The following is a 17,150-nucleotide window of genomic DNA, read 5'->3' as shown; positions in this document are numbered from 1 at the left end:
TAATTTGAATTGAGTTTCTACCCTTTGCATTAAAAGATTCCTGTCTAATATAAATATACTATCTTTTGAAGTTGTTTTTGTTTTGCTTTGTTAGTCTTTTCTTTTTTTGTTTTTTGTTTTGTTTTGTTTTCGCTTTTTGTTTGTTTTATGTACAAAGATCTAGCATTGTTTCTGGGGTAAGGTAGGTATGTTGGGTGACCCATTCCAGGAAGTTCACTTAGTCCCACTTAATGAAGCCAATATCCTTGGGGTACTATCAGAAACACTGGCAGCACTTATGGAGGCGGCATTTTCGGATCAGACCAGCTGGCTTGAGCAGCCACTGCAAGAGGAGAACCCTGGCTGAATTTTCTCATATGGCTCCAGGAGAGCTGCCCGTGACCCATCTTGTTTTCTCAGGTGCAATGAGACAAAAGGCTAATTATACTTTTTAAAAAACGAACAAAGAAAGAAAAAGAGGAAGAGGACTAGACAAGAGAGCACAGAAGCAATTCCCAGAGGCACCCTCACACACTCATTTCAGCAGAGAAAACGGAAGCCCGCAGGGTCTGCATCACTGCTACACCGCAGTGAGCAAAGGCTGGAGCAGCACAGCCACTAAATCAGAAGCAGGCGACCTGCTGGGGTACACAGAACACCACGTGGCATCACTGTGATTTCTTGCCCATAGCTTAGTCAGTGGAGGGAGCAAGGTGAACCTCGACCCTGTTTTCCCGGCCACAGGTGTCCCCCTGCCCCACCCCAAGATAGGGAGACAGAGGCCAGCAAAGCTGGCGGAGTTCATAGGGACCATGTTATGGTGGCCTCACTGTGAAATATAAAGGATCTTGGATTTTCTCCAGGAAGCCATGGGAGCCATTGAAAGCCTTTTTAAGAAGGAGAGTGACATTTTTGTGTTTTTGAAAGCTTTCCCTGGCCTCAGAATGGTGCCTGGATTGGAGAAGGACAAAGCTGGAAACAGGGAGACCTATGGAAAGCTTTAGCAGCAATCAAGTGAGTACCTGAATAAAGACAAGCCAGCAGTGACAGAGAGTAGACAATGTATATTTAGCAGGTGAAATCTACAAGACTTCATGATTGATTGTATGGGGTAAGGTAGGGGCATGCAGGTAGAAAGAAGGAAGGAACCCAAACCATATAGTCACCAACTGACTTCAGAGATCCAGAAAGAAGGTCTGGCGCTAGGTGTGAAGGAAGGGAAGGCATTCATGCTGGCTGTGCTCAGCTGGAGAATCCACGGGGATATGCAGGCAATGATGTCCAGTAGGAAATCAGGTGATCTGAGTCGCTGCTTCTGTGATCATGGACATGTTACTTAACTTTGTAGAGCCTCAGTCTCCTTATTTATCAAGTGGGAATAATCTTCCCTAAGCAGAAATTTTAAGTAATTTGTCCAAGTCAGCCCAGCATAAAACATCACCCTTAGAGAGGAAGAATTGATAGAAAATCCTACCTACTCTGAGGGTGAGATTCCTAGGAGGTCGCTGGTCCTGGGTTCCCCCAGTCATGCCCCAACTCCTGCCTTATCCTAGGGAAGCCCAAAGGCTTGAGTAGCTCAGGCTCTGTCCTGAGGGATACTCTTCGTTACGGTGCGCGGGCTTCTCATTGTGGTGGCTTCTCTTGTTGTGGAGCACGGACTCTAGGCGTGCAGGCTTCAGTAGTTGTGGCACGTGGGCTCAGTAGTTGTGGCACACGGGCTCTAGAGCGCAGGCTCAGTAGTTGTGGTGCATGGGCTTAGTTGCTCCACGGCATGTGGCATCTTCCCAGACCAGGGCTCGAACCCGTGTGCCCTGCATTGGCAGGTGGATTCTTAACCACCGCGCCACCAGGGAAGTCCCTGTAACTCAGTCTTTTTAAGGGTTTGGACCCGCCTTTGGGTCTTTGAGTCTATTGTTCTTTCTCACTGGAGCATCCTTCTTACACTGGTTTGCCTATGGAAATCCTTTGCATTCTTTGAGACTTATTTCCTATCACCAGCCCTGTGATGTTTTATCTGCCTCATCTCCCTGGAACAAATCTTTCTCCCTTTAAGTCACCAGATTGTCCCTTAAGTCGCTGAAGTCTGTAGGCCTTACCTATCATGCTAGTTGACACAACTTGCAACAGTCTGAATTTAGACACCATTGAGGTGTGTGCCAGTTATTAAGCTCTAGTCTCTCAGCTCCAAACCCATCTTTCTATGCTGTGCCTTGTGGTGCTGGAACTAGGCGTCTGCAAACCACATTTCTGCCTGGCCAGCAGTCTCCCTGTCAGGTTCCACTCTGATCAAGGGAGACTGGGAGGTTGGAGAGAGAGAAGGGACTCCTGTCTGCTCACAAGTACTGTGAGCGTCACACCAGCAATGTGTCTGCCTCCACCCCCATGGAAGTATTTAAATCCAGTTTGCAGTTTTTCCAACACGTGTAACACTAGCCTCATCCCAGCTGCTGTCTCCTTCCTAGTGGTCCGGTTCTCAAGCCCACAGGGATCCTTCTCCAAGCTCAGAGATGCTGGTCCCAGTAGAGCTGTGGCTGCCCCTGAGGCCTGAGCTCCACCCACAGGCCCCGCCTCCCAGTGTCTAAATTTTAGTAATGCTAGTCTTTGCTGCCCAAACCCTGTGAGTGGTAGTTGCTTCCTGCAGTTGCTGTCTCTGTGATGCGTTGGTGCTCTTTTCTTGCCTTTTCGCTTACTTAGTTAACAACTTTATATCTAGTTAACAGTGTATATATTAAATTCTCTTTGTCCAAACAATTGTTACGGTTTATGACTTGACAATGACGGTACAAGGTGCTTTTAATGTAAGCATAGAATTGGCTTGGATCCATATGTTTTATAGGATCAATGAGTCATTTTTGCCTGGGGGGGGGGTCCCAGCCCCTAAGTATCTGGCCCTTAATGTGATTCTGTAACCCAACCCCCAAATGCCTGTCTACCTTGATATAGTAATTAGGCTGCCTAGGCTACCAGCACAAATTCTTTCCAGAGTCTGAACCCCAGAGCAGGCCCCATTCAAGGAGAGCCCAGTGGAATAGCCTAAGGCAATGGGACATGCACATGCCTCTTGCCTTCCTAGACTCTGTGGGGAAGAAAGGGGAGAGCCCCTAGGCAGAAGGGCAAGGGTGCATATAGGGTTAGGTTCCAACCATACCAACAGTAGAGAGGGGAGGGTGGCGACATCCTAGTGGACCATGGATACTAGACAAAGTCCGGTTATTTCTTATCCTGCCTTTCTGCCTAGGGACCTTCCCCTTCCCTCCCCACTGAGTCTAGGAAGGCAAGAGGCAGCAGAAAAGTTTACTTGTGTTTTACTTGTACCCTACGTAATTGTGTCTCGTTAAAAATGTCCTTTCATTTGGAGGAAAAAAACTAATCTGTTTCCAGTTCCACCTCCAGAGCCAACCAATTAGTCCTGAACTAGCTGAACACAAATGGTGACCAGAACATAGTGCCTATCCCCAAGGAGCTTCAGTCCACTGGGAAAGGCGACAATAGGTTTGGGGGGGGGGGGGTCTTTTTTTTTTTTTTGAGAAATCTTTTAGCACTTTTTTTTTAATATTCACTTACTTATTTATTTATTTAGGCTGCGTTGGGTCTTAGTTGCAGCATGCGGACTTCTTAGTTTCAGCGTGCAGACTCTTAGTTGCGGCATGCAGGATCTAATTCCCTGACCAGGGATCAAACTCGGGCCCCCAGCATTGGGAGCACAGAGTCTTACCCAATGGACCACCAGGGAAGTCCCCAGACAATAGGTTTTTAATTAGAATACAGGTTCGGATGCATGAAGCAGAGACCCCAAATTGCAGTGAGTTAAATAAGATTTCTCTCTCTCTCATGAAACAGCCCAGATAAAGGTGTAGGGCTGACAGATCTGCTCTATTCCATGGGGTTGTCCAGGGACCAAGGCTCTTTCTACCTTGTTGCACTACCATCCTTTGAGGGTTGCCATTGTCCACAAGCTCTAAGATGACCTGCTGTCATGTTTACATTCTACTCAGCACAGTAAAAGAAGAGAAAAAGAAAGGGCATGCCCTTCTTTCTGGAAGCTATACACATTACTTTCCCTCACATCCCAAATGACCAGAATAGAGTCATATGGCCACAACTAGCTGCAAAGGGTACAGGGAAATGTAGCCTTTATTCTCAGGGCAACCATGCACCCAGCTAAAAACTAGAAATTCTGTCTGTACTTGAACCAGCTTGCAAGGCAGAAATAGAGACACAGATGTAGAGAACAAACATATGGACGCCAAGGGGGGAAAGCGGGGGGGGGGATGAATTGGCAGACTGGAATTGACATATATACACTAATACGTATAAAATAGATAACTAATTTTTAAAAAAGAAAAAACAGGAATTCTATCTGTACAGAAGAAAGGGAAAATGGATATTGAGGGGAACTAGCGGTCTGTGTCATAATAGACAATTATAATAATGTGGAAGGTGGGGTACACTGAAGAAAGGGCCTGAGAAAGCTTGAAGGAGTCTTCATTTTCCTGTGCCCAAGAAATGCTTAACACACTTTTATTTAATAAATCTGGACAAACACAAAAGCATATAGGAGTTCAGATGCAAACTGAACTGAAATCAAATACTACCCAGCAAAAGCCAGTGGAAAAAATATATAAAATGTATCATTGTGGCAGGGCTGAACATCAGGATATAAGATCTTCTCTTCTTGCCCCAGCTACTTTCTTGTTTTACTGATAATAGTAAATCCAGTATTACCCATGATTCAATGTTTTAAAGAACATGCCAACAGGCTTTCACTTCAGACAAGCCAGAAGCACAAAGGGCTTGACTCTGAGTGCTCCTCAAATTCGTATGTGATGACGTCTTTAAACAAGAGGGATCCAGATTACCACATCCTCATTTTTACTAATGACTAAGGTATCTTTCAATCCTGGGACATACAGAAAAATTAGTTTTGGTTTCTCCTAACACAGGGTTTTGCTACTGCCTAGGGTGTTGGTCAATGATGCCTGAAGGATGAGATAGCTTGAAGTATTCCAGAGGGTCACCAATAACAGATATTTCTTTTTCTCTCAAATTCATTAAAAGGGAAACCAAATGTCTTGGCTAAGGAAAGAGCTGACCTACTACTAAATTTATAGAAGAAAACACCTCTTGGCCAACCCAGAGCTCCTTGAATCAAAAGGGAAGTGCAAGGCCACTGCTTTTGTAGATAACAAATCGGTTCAGTCAAGGAAAGACTGTAGATCTGACAAGGGAAAAATGGCGTGCTCGAGAGAAGATGAATTTTTACCGTATTTCATTATAAAAAACCACAATGAAAGAAAAATGACTTCATCGGTCCCATTCTAGGAGCCCTGGCAATGCTAAGGATAAAAGGAGAAAGCCTCTGGAACTGGCTTCCTGTCATACAGGTTGCATCCATCAATTCAGGGCAGCTTCAGAGAGGCACATGCAATCACCGCTGACAGTGGATAAATCACAATTATCAAGACCTTATTAGCTATTGCCCTAGAGTTAAAGAGGGTCATTTGCCTCTATCGGGTAGCAATCGATTGCTTTGTATGGGCTACAACTTATAAAGCCAAGGTCAAGGTATGGTGATGGAAAATTAGGTTAGATATCATAAATCCTCCAGCGCCAATCCTTCTTATCTGAACGAGAGTGCTATAAACTATTAACTCTGAAGACAGGTTTGTGGGAAATGTAACAGAATCCAAAATCATAGCAAACTTTCTGATGGATGATACACTACACCAGAAAAACCTAGAAAGACTGACCTTTCTTCACTTGATAAGAAAAAAAGAAAATTGAATTCACCCTGCTTTGATGCGCATGGTTAATTCTTCAGACCAGTAAGTACTCATCAAAAAGAGGAGGGGGAGGGGAGGGAGACACCTTATAGAGAGAATATTCACTTATTTCCCCTCTTCACCCCTTGCTATGATCCAAGAGAACCCATGCCCTAAATGAATGGCTCACAAGTAGCAGATACCATGAGGTAGGCACTGATGAAAGTGAGGGGATGATTCTATCACAGGGTCTTTTTTGTCTCTGTACCTAATCACCAAGAAGCAAACTACCAAAAAAAAAAAAACAGAAACAAGATAGAATTCTCAACTACCCAAATAAAAGATGTAACTTTTTAGATTGTTAGAAAATATTAACAATATTTAACAATCAGTAAACTGAGGTAAAAGCTATTAATATATGCTGTTATGTATACCATTCTTCCAAGACTTTTGAATTACTGAAAATATTCCAATTTAAAAGTTGAAAAAATCTTGTCATAGTTGGTACTAAAGTAAAAGCTGCTGTGATTTAATTCTAAAAATAATTTTATGTGCTCCTTGTTTTCCTGTTTTTTATATAGCTTTTTACTTTTGCCTTTCTTACATCTTTTTACTTTTATACCTAGAATTGTACCAAACAGAAATATTTATAAATCAGCGTTTTCATACTGATCGTAACAAATATTCAATAAGTGAACCTACCTGTGTCCTTGTTTGGCAAATTTTTGGGGGGGTTATTTTTCGGCTGCATCGGGTCTTAGTTGCGGCATGCAGGGTCTTCGTTGAGGCATGTGGGATCTTTCGTTGCAGCATGCAGGCTCTCTCATTGAGGTGCAAGAGCTTAGTTGACACACTGCATGCGGGATCTTAGTTCCCTGACCAGGGATTGAACCCACGTCCCCTGCGCTGGAAGGCAGATTCTTTACCACTGGACCACCAGGGAAGTTCCTTGTTTGGTAAGTTTAAAAAACACTGAAGAAGATAAGACACAAAGGCAAAAATTAACATCATCTCCGATGACTGTCTTTAACATAGTTGAATCAAGCAAGAAAAAAATGAATCAATTTTCTAAACTTTTACACAGCTGAAAAAGCATAAAGTTTTATTAAGCCCATGAGAAATGACAGATATAAAAGCATAAAGTTGGGCTTCCCTGGTGGTGCAGTGGTTGAGAGTCCGCCTGCCGATGCAGGGGACACGTGTTCGTGCCCTGGTCCGGGAAGATCCCACAGGCCACGGAGCGGCTGGGCCCGTGAGCCATGGCCGCTGAGCCTGTGCGTCCAGAGCCTGTGCTCCGCAATGGGAGAGGCCACAACAGTGAGAGGGCCGCGAACAGCAAAAAAAAAAAAAAAAAAAAGCAAAAAGTTTCATTAAGTCCATGAGAAATGACAGGTATTTTTCAAATGAGTCTTGTTTAGAAATATCAGAAGTTAGAGATTGTCCTTAAAAACAGTAAGCAGGTCTAGAGGTGGAGTCAAGACGGTGGTGTGGGAAGACACCAAGTTAGCCTCTCCCCCCAACTAGGGTGCCTTTTGGCCACTGGTGGGGGACTCTGACCCCCAAGGAGATGGAAGGAACCCCACAATGAACTGGTAGGACGTAGGGGGACTGAGGGGGGAGGAGAAGTGGAGGCCAGACAGGATCTGTGCCCCTGAGGCTGGGGAGATCAGGAGACTCAGGTGGGAGGGACTCTCTGGGAGGGACTCTCCAGGAAGAGTGGGAGACGAGCAGAGGGCAATTGCCTGGCCCACTCAGGCCAGGGAGCCTGCTGAGCTCCCAAGCTGGTACCCCCCTTCAGAGCCCCATCCAGGCTGCGTGGGTCCTGGGGGCATAGGAGGGTGGGCAGGGGGATCAGGAGAGGCAGGCGGGAGGGGCCCTCCAGGAGGAGCGGCAGAGGAGTGGAGGGTGATTGCCCCGCCCACTCAGACACGGGGAGCCTGCTGAGCTCCATGATGAGGTCCCCTGCCCTCTGAGACCAGGGGTGAGGGCACGCCTGGGCCCCTTCTGTTCCTTGAGCCTAAGCCCCACCCTCCACAGCCTCCAGGGCCTTTTCCAGCCCTGTGGGTCCTGAGCATTGGCCCCGCCCACTACCCAAACCTCACCCTTGCTTAGGCCCTGCCCCCCACAGCCAAGGCCCTTCCTCCCCCTTTTTTGTTTTTTCTTTTAGCTCCTCCTCTTTTTTACTACCATGGTACTGATGTACCTTCCGGTCATTGATTCATCTATATTTTTATTTTTATATTCATCCTAACATATCTGTTAGTTTCCTAGTCTAATTTTATTTTTTACTTTGTTATTGTTCTTTTTTTTCTTTTCTTTTCCTTGCCGCCCCACATGGCTTGCAGGATCTTGGTTCACGAGCCTGGGGTCATGCTGAAGCTTTTGCGGTGGGAGCTCCAAGTTGGAACCACTGGACTAACAGAGAACCTCAGACCCCAGGGAATATTCATCGGAGTGAGGTCTCACAGAGTTCCTCATCTCAGCACCAAGACCCAGCTCTACCGAACAGCCTACAAACTCCAGTGTTGGAAGCCTCAGGCCAAACAACCAGTAAGACAGGAACACAATCCCACTCATTAAAAAAATTTAAAAAAAGAGACGGCAAAAAAATATGTGACAGATGAAGGAGCAAGGTAAAAACCTACAAGACCAAATAAATGAACAGGAAATAGGCAATCTACCTGAAAAAGAATTCAGAGTAATGATAGTAAAGATGATCCAGAATCTCGGAAATAGAATGGAGGCACAGATTGAGAAAATACAAGAAACGTTTAACAAAGATCTAGAAGAACTAAAGAACAAGCAAACAGATGAACAACACAATAACTGAAATGAAAAATACACTAGAATGAATCAATAACAGAAAAACAGAGGCAGACTGGAAGACAAAATGGTGGAAATAACTGCAAAGAAACAGAATAAAGAAAAAGAATGAAAACAATTGAAGACAATCTCAGAGACCTCTGGGACAACACTAAACACATCAACATTCGAACTATAGGGGTCCCAGAAGAAGAAGAGAAAAAGAAAGGGTCTGAGAAAATATTTGAAGAGATTATAGTTGAAAACTTCCCTAACATGGGAAAGGAAATAGTCACCCAAGTCCAGGAAGCACAGAGAGTCCCATACAGGATAAACCATAGGAAACACACACCAAGACACAATCAAATGAACAAAAAATGAATTCAAAGAAGAATACTAAAAGCAGCAAGGGAAAAACAAAAAATAACATACAAAGGAATCCCCATAAGCTTATCAGCTGATTTTTCTGCAGAAACTCTGCAGGCCAGAAGGGAGTGGCAGGATATACTTAAAGTGATGAAAGAGAAGAACCTACAACCAAGATTACTCTACCCAGCAAGGATCTCATTCAGATTTGGGGAGAAATCAAAAGCTTTTCAGACAAGCAAAAGCTAAGAGAATTGAGCGCCACCAAACCAGCTTTACGACAAATGCTAAAGAAACTTCTCTAGGCAGGAAACACAAAAGAAGAAAAAGACCCAGAAAAACAAACCCAAAACAATTAAGAAAATGGTAATAGGTACATATATATCAATAATAAACTTAATGTAAATGGATTAAATGCCCCAATCAAAAGACACAGACTGGCTGAATGGATACAAACCCCAGACCCATATATATGCTGTCTACAAGAGACCCACTTCAGACCTAGGGACACATACAGACTGAAAGTGAAGGAATGGAAAAAAGATATTCCATGCAAACGGAAATCAAAAGAAAGCTGGGGTAGCAATACTCGCATCAGATAAAATAGACTTTAAAATAAAGACTGTTACAAGATATAAGGAGGAACACTACATAATGATCAAAGGATCAATCCAAGAAGATATAACAATTATCAATGTTTAAGCACCCAACATAGGAGCACATCAATACATAAGGCAAATGCTAACAACCATGAAAGGAGAAATCGACAGTAACACAATAATAGTAGGGGACTTTAACACCCCACTTACACCAATGGACAGATCACCCAAACAGAAAATAAATAAATAAACACAAGATTTAAATGATACAATAGACCAGATAGATCTAATTGATATTTATAGAACACTCCACCCTAAAGTGGCAGAATACACTTTCTTCTCAAGTGCACATGGAACATTCGCCAGGATATATCACATCATGGGTCACAAATCAAGCCTTGGAAAATTTAAGAAAACTGAAATCATATCAAGCATCTTTTCTGACCATAACGCTACGAGATTGGAAAGCAATTACAGGAAAAAAACTGTAAAAAACAAAAATACATGGAGGCTAAACAGTGTGCTATTAAATAACCAAGAGATCACTGAAGAAATCAAAGAATAAATTATAAAAATACATAGAAAAGGGCTTCCCTGGTGGCGCAGTGGTTGAGAGTCCACCTGCCGTTGCAGGGGACACGGGTTCGTGCCCCAGTCCAGGAAGATCCCACATGCCACAGAGAGGCTAGGCCCGTGGGCCATGGGCACTGAGCCGGCGCATCCGGAGCCTGTGCTCCTCAATGGGGAAGGCCGCAACAGCGAGAAGCCCGCGTACCGCTAAAAAAAAAAAAAAAGAAAGAAAAAAATGACAATGAAAACAAGATGACCCAAAACCTATGGGATGCAGCAAAAGCAGTTCTAAAAGGGAAGTTTATAGCAATTCAACCTCACCTCAAGAAACAAGAAAAATCTCAAATAAACAATCTAATCCTACACTTAAAACAACTAGAGAAAGAAGAACTAAGGAAACCCAAAGTCAGTAGAAGGAAAGAAATCATAAAGATCAGAGCAGAAATAAATGAAACAGAAACAAAGAAAACAATAGCAAAGATCAATAAAACTAAAAGCTGGTTCTTTGAGAAGATAAACAAAATTGATAAACCCTTAGCAAGACTGATAAAAAAAAGGGAGAAGACACAAATCAATAAAATTAGAAATGAAAAAGGAGAACTCACAACTGACACTGCAGAAATACGAAGGACTATAAGAGACTAGTACAAACAACTATATGGCAATAAAATGGATAACCATGAAGAAATGAAAAAATTCTTGGAAAGGTACAATTTTCCAAGACTGAACCAGGAAGAATTAGAAAATATAAACAAACCTATCATAAGTAATGAAACTGAAACTGTGATTTAAAATCTTCCAACAAATAAAAGTCCAGGACCAGATGGCTTCACAGGCAAATTCTATCAAACATTTACAAAAGAGCTAACACCAATCCCTCTCAAATTCTTCCAAAAAACTGCAGAGGGAGGAACACTCCCTAAGTCATTCTACAAAGCCACCATCAACCTGATACCAAAACCAGAAAAAAAGATCACAAAAAAAGAAACTTATAGACCAATATCACTGATGAACATAGATACAAAAATCCTCAACAAAATACTAGCAAACAGAATCCAACAGCACATTAAAAGGATCATACACCATGATCAAGTGGAATTTATCCCAGGGACGCAAAAATTCTTCAATATACAAAAATCAATCAATGTGATACACCACATCAAAAAATTAAGGAATAGAAACCACACGATCATCTCATTAGATGCAGAAAAAGCTTTTGACAAAATTCAACACCCATTTATGATAAAACCTCTCCAGAGAATGGGCAGAGAGGGAACCTACCTCAACATAATAAAGGCCATATATGACAAACCCACAGCAAGCATCATACTCAATGGTGAAAAACTGAAAGCATTTCCACTAAGATCAGGAACAAGACAAGGATGTCCACTCTCGCCACTCTTATTCAACATAGTTTTGGAAGTCCTAGCCCCAGCAATTAGAGAAGAAAATGTAATAAAAGGAATACAAATTGTAAAAGAAGGAGTAAAACTGTCACTGTTTGCTGATGACATGATACTATACATAGAAAATCCGAAAGATAACACCAGAAAACTGCTAGAACTAAGCAATGAATTTGGTAAGGTTGCAGGATACAAAATTAATGCAGAGAAATCTCTGAAATTCCTATACACCACCAACAAAAAATCAGAAAGAGAAATTAAGGAAACACTCCCATCTACCACTGCAACAAAAAGAATAAAATACCTAGGAATGAGCCTGCCTAAGGAGGCAAAAGACCTGTACTCAGAAAACTATAAAATACTGATGAAAGAAATCAAAGATGACATAAACAGGTGGAGACATATACCATGTTCTTGGATTGGAAGAATCAATAATGTGAAAATGACTATACTACGCAAAGCAATCGACAGATTCAATGCAATCCCTATCAAACTACAAATGGAATTCTTCACAGAATTAGAACAAAAAGTTTTACAATTCGTATGGAAACACAAAAGACCCCGAATAGCCAAAGCAATCTTGAGAAAGCAAAACGGAGTTGGAGGAATCAGGCTTCCCGACTTCAAACTATACCACAAAGCTACAGTAACCAAGACAGTATGGTACTGGCACAAAAACAGAAATATTGATCAATGGTACAGGATAGAAAGCCCAGAGATAAACCCACGCACCTATGGTCAACTAATCTATGACAAAGTAGGCAAGGATATACAATGGAGAAAAGACAGCCTCTTCAATAAGTGGTGCTGGGAAAACTGGACAGCTACATGTAAAAGAATGAAATTAGAACACTCCCTAACACCATACACAAAAATAAACTCCAAATGGATTAAAGACCTAAATGTAAGACCAGATACTATAAAACTCTTAGAGGAAAACGTAGGAAAAATATTCTTTGACATAAACCACAGCTAGATCTTTTTTGACCCACCTCCTAGAGTAATGGAAATAAAAACAAAAATAAACAAATGGGACTTAATTAAACTTAAAAGCTTTTGCACAGCAAAGGAAACCATAAACAAGACAAAAAGACAACCCTCAGATTGGGAGGAAATATTTGCAAATGAAACAACTGACAAAGGATTAATCTCCAAAATATACAAACAGCTCATGGAACTCAATATCAAAATAACAAACAATGCAGTTTAAAAATGGGCAGTCAAAGCAATCTTGAGAACGAAAAACGGAGCTGGAGGTATCAGGCTCCCTGACTTCAGACTACACTACAAAGCTACAGTAATCAAGACAGTATGGTACTGGCACAAAAACAGAAATATACGTCAATGGAACAGGATAGAAAGCCCAGAGATAAACCCATGCACATATGGTCACCTTATCTTTGATAAAGGAGGCAGAAATGTACAGTGCAGAAAGGACAGCCTCTTCAATAAGTGCTGCTGGGAAAACTGGACAGGTACATGTAAAAGTATGAGATTAGATCACTCCCTAACACCATACACAAAAATAAGCTCAAAATGGGTTAAAGGCCTAAATGTAAGGCCAGAAACTATCAAACTCTTAGAGGAAAACATAGGCAGAACACTCTATGACATAAATCACAGCAAGATCCTGTTTGACCCACCTCCTAGAGTAATGGAAATAAAAACAAAAATTAAAAAATGGGATCTAATGAAACTTCAAAGCTTTTGCACAGCAAAGGAAACCATAAACAAGACCAAAAGACAACCCTCAGAATGGGAGAAAATATTTGCAAATGAAGCAACTGACAAAGGATTAATCTCCAAAATTTACAAGCAGCTCATGCAGCTCAATAACAAAAAAACAAACAACCCAATCCAAAAATGGGCAGAAGACCTAAATAGACATTTCTCCAAAGAAGATATACAGACTGCCAACAAACACATGAAAGAATGCTCAACATCATTAATCATTAGAGAAATGCAAATTGAAACTACAATGAGATATCATCTCACACCAGTCAGAATGGCCATCATCAAAAAATCTAGAAACAATAAATGCTGGAGAGGGTGTGGAGAAAAGGGAACACTCTTGCACTGCTGGTGGGAATGTGAATTGGTTCAGCCACTATGGAGAACAGTATGGAGGTTCCTTAAAAATCTACAAATAGAACTACCATATGACCCAGCAATCCCACTACTGGGCATATACCCTGAGAAAACCGAAATTCAAAAAGAGTCATGTACCAAAATGTTCATTGCCGCTCTATTTACAATAGCCCAGAGATGGAAACAACCTAAGTGCCCATCATCGGATGAATGGATAAAGATGTGGCACATATATACAATGGAATATTACTCAGCCATAAAAAGAAACAAAATTGAGTTATTTGTAATGAGGTGGATAGACCTAGAGTCTGTCATACAGAGTGAAGTAAGTCAGAAAGAAAAAGACAAATACCGTATGCTAACACATATATATGGAATTTAAGAAAAAAAAAATGTCATGAAGAACCTAGGGGTAAGACAGGAATAAAGACACAGACCTACTGGAGAACGGACTTGAGGATATGGGGAGGGGGAAGGGTGAGCTGTGACAGGGCGAGAGAGAGTCATGGACATATACACACTAACAAACGTAGTAAGGTAGATAGCTAGTGGGAAGCAGCCGCATGGCACAGGGATATTGGCTCGGTGCTTTGTGACAGCCTGGAGGGGTGGGACAGGGAGGTTGGGAGGGAGGGAGACGCAAGAGGGAAGACATATGGGAACATATGTATATGTATAACTGATTCACTTTGTTATAAAGCAGAAACTAACACACCATTGTAAAGCAATTATACCCCAATAAAGATGTTAAAATAAATAAATAAATAAATGGGCAGAATACCTAAATAGACATTTCACCAAGGAAGACATACAGATGGCCAAGAGGCACATGAAAAGATGCTCAACACCGCTAATTATTAGAGAAATGCAAATCAAAACTACAACGAGGTATCACCTCACACTGGTCAGAATGACCATTATCAAAAAATCTAGAAACAATAAATGCTGGAAAGGGTGTGGTGAAAAGGGAACCCTCCTGCACTGTTGGTGGGAATGTAAATTAATACAACCACTATGGAAAACAGTATGGAGGTTCCTTAAAAAACTACAAATAGAACTACCATATGACCCAGCAATCCCACTACTGGGCATATACCCTGAGAAAACCATAATTCAAAAAGAATCATGTACCACAATGTTCACTGTAGCACTATTTACAATAGCCAGGACATAGAAGCAACCTAAGCGTCCATTGACAGATGAAGGTATAAAGAAGATGTGGCACATATATACAATGGAATATTACTCAGCCATAAAAAGAAATGAAATTGAGTTATTTGTAGTGAGGTGGATGGACCTAGAGTCTGTCATACAGAGTGAAGTAAGTCAGAAAGAGAAAAACAAATACCATATGCTAACACATACATATGGAATCTTAAAAAAATAAAAATAAAAGGCACTGACGAACCTAGTTGCTGGGCCAGAATAAAGAGGTAGACATAGAACACGGACTTTATGACATGGAGTGGGAGGGCGAAGCTGGGGCGCAGTGAGAGCAGCATTGACATATATACACTACTGAATGTAAAATAGTTGGCTGGTGGGAAACAGGAGCTTAGCACAGGGAGATTGGCTAGGTGCTCTGCGATGACCTAGAGGGATGGGATAGGAAGGATGGGAGGGAGGCTCAAGAGGGAGGGGATATGGGGACATATGTATGCATATGGCTGATTCTCTTTGTTATGCAACAGAAACTAACACAGTATTGTGAAGCAATTATACTCCAATAAAGATCTATTTTTTAAAAATAAGTAAATAAAGAAATCTTCTAGCCAAACTAAAAAACAAACAAAAAAACAATGGGCAGTGAGAATGAATCTGATAAATTCTACAGGCCCAGAAATGGAAACATGAAAAATGTAAATCCAAAGCTGTCTCTGAATTTTCAGCTAGTTGAACAATCCTTGACACTAAATCAAATTTAGCTTAAATCAAAACTGAATTTTTCTATAGATTTCCATAGAGATAAAAGCAGGAAGCTTCAGAAACACATCGGTATGACAATTTAAACTTTAAAAAAAAATGTATTTTCTTCACATATAAGGTAGGCACACTAACCCTCTGACCCTTTGAAAATAACAGGAATACATTAAAGGTACTGGCAAGGATTTGGTCACCATCCATTCAAAACAGTGGTGTTAACACACCACCAAACCCCTAAATGATCTCTCCTTTTCAATTATGAATGATTCGTTCTTTCAGAGGTGAAGAAGGGTAATGTTGGAAGACATGAGATTTGTCTTGTATAATCAGGAGTGTCCCAATAGTTTTTTTTCTTTTTTCGATACGCGGGCCTCTCACTGTTGTGGCCTCTCCCGTTGCGGAGCACAGGCCCCGCACGCGCAGGCGCAGCGGCCATGGCTCACGGGCCTAGCCGCTCCGCGGCATGTGGTCCCCTGCATCGGCAGGCGGACTCTCAACCACTACGCCACCAGGGAAGCCCAATGTCCCAATAGTTTTAAATCAGTTTGATGTCTATTTTTATACAGAAAAATCTTTGCCTTCCAAGGAACATTTCAAAATCATCAAGGAATGTGCATACTGCACTTTATACTTATTAGGAATACTTTAACCAATAACTTTTTGTAAGTAAAAGCTACAACATCAAATCATACGTGAAGCAAATCTTAGGTGCAGAACTATCTCCACTGATGTGAAAAGTGCAAAGAAAAAAAGAAAAATCAAGCTTTGCTAACCGTTTAGGCAAATGCCACGTCCGCAAAACCTCGGAGGCGGGGTCTTGGTCCCGGTAGAGGGTCTCCAAAGATACCATCATTCAGTTCGATGTATGTACGAAAAGGAAGGTCAAGGCGCCCTTCCGCGACCTTTACGAAAAATTCCCAAGAATTCTGCCTTTGCCCCAGGGTGGAGCAGTCGTTGGGCATTCTCCTTGACATCCCCCAGGGAACAGGAGGTGCCCGCGACTGTCTCTCCTCAGAGCCGGTCCGGCGCAAGCAGGTTCCCACGTGGCGTGCGCAGGCGGGCTCCCACGTGGCGCCCGTAGCCCGCCCACAGCCGGCTCTGCATCCCCGGCTGGCGCTCTGATTGGCCAAGGACGGCGGAGCGTCTCCGGAGCCGGCAGCGACTCGGCCAAAATGGTCGGGCGCCGGGCGAAGCGTCGCAGCCAGGCGGGCAGCTACCCGAGCAACCGGTCCCGTGCGTGGGCCCCATGCCAGCGGTGAAGATACCGCCGGGCGCCTCGGTCGCGCAACCCCACGTGGTCCCTGGTTAGCGGCAGGCACCGTCACCCTCCACCCTATGTCAGGTAGTGCTCACCTCAGCGCTCGAGGCGCCTCCACCTTCAGCTTTTTGGGCTTCGGCTCCTCCTCAGCCGCTGCCATTTTCACACTCCCACCTCACTTAAGCTCCAGCGCTCGCCAGTATGACAACTTTCAAGGGTTAAACATGTATTACTATTATTGGACACTATTATCTCCTAAAATGATCAACTGGAAATGCTAGATTTATCATCTGCTACTACATCTCAGAGTCTCACGAGCCTAACATAGTTGGAATTACTCAGTGACAATCTGTTTGTTCTAGTAATCTTTCAGTTGTAAGTATAATTTTTGACCAGAATC

General features: G+C 42.4%; 1 pseudogene; it reads right to left on the bottom strand.

Annotated features, from left to right (window-relative positions):
* Positions 1–217: 217 nt before the first annotated feature.
* On the bottom strand, positions 218–386 carry LOC132530532 (small ribosomal subunit protein uS14-like; annotated as a pseudogene).
* Between the last annotated feature and the right edge of the window lie 16,764 nt (positions 387–17,150).

The sequence above is a fragment of the Lagenorhynchus albirostris genome, chromosome 1 (genome assembly GCF_949774975.1).
Source record: "Lagenorhynchus albirostris chromosome 1, mLagAlb1.1, whole genome shotgun sequence".
Lineage (NCBI taxonomy): Eukaryota > Metazoa > Chordata > Mammalia > Artiodactyla > Delphinidae > Lagenorhynchus > Lagenorhynchus albirostris.
This window is presented reverse-complemented; position numbering and strand designations above follow the sequence as displayed.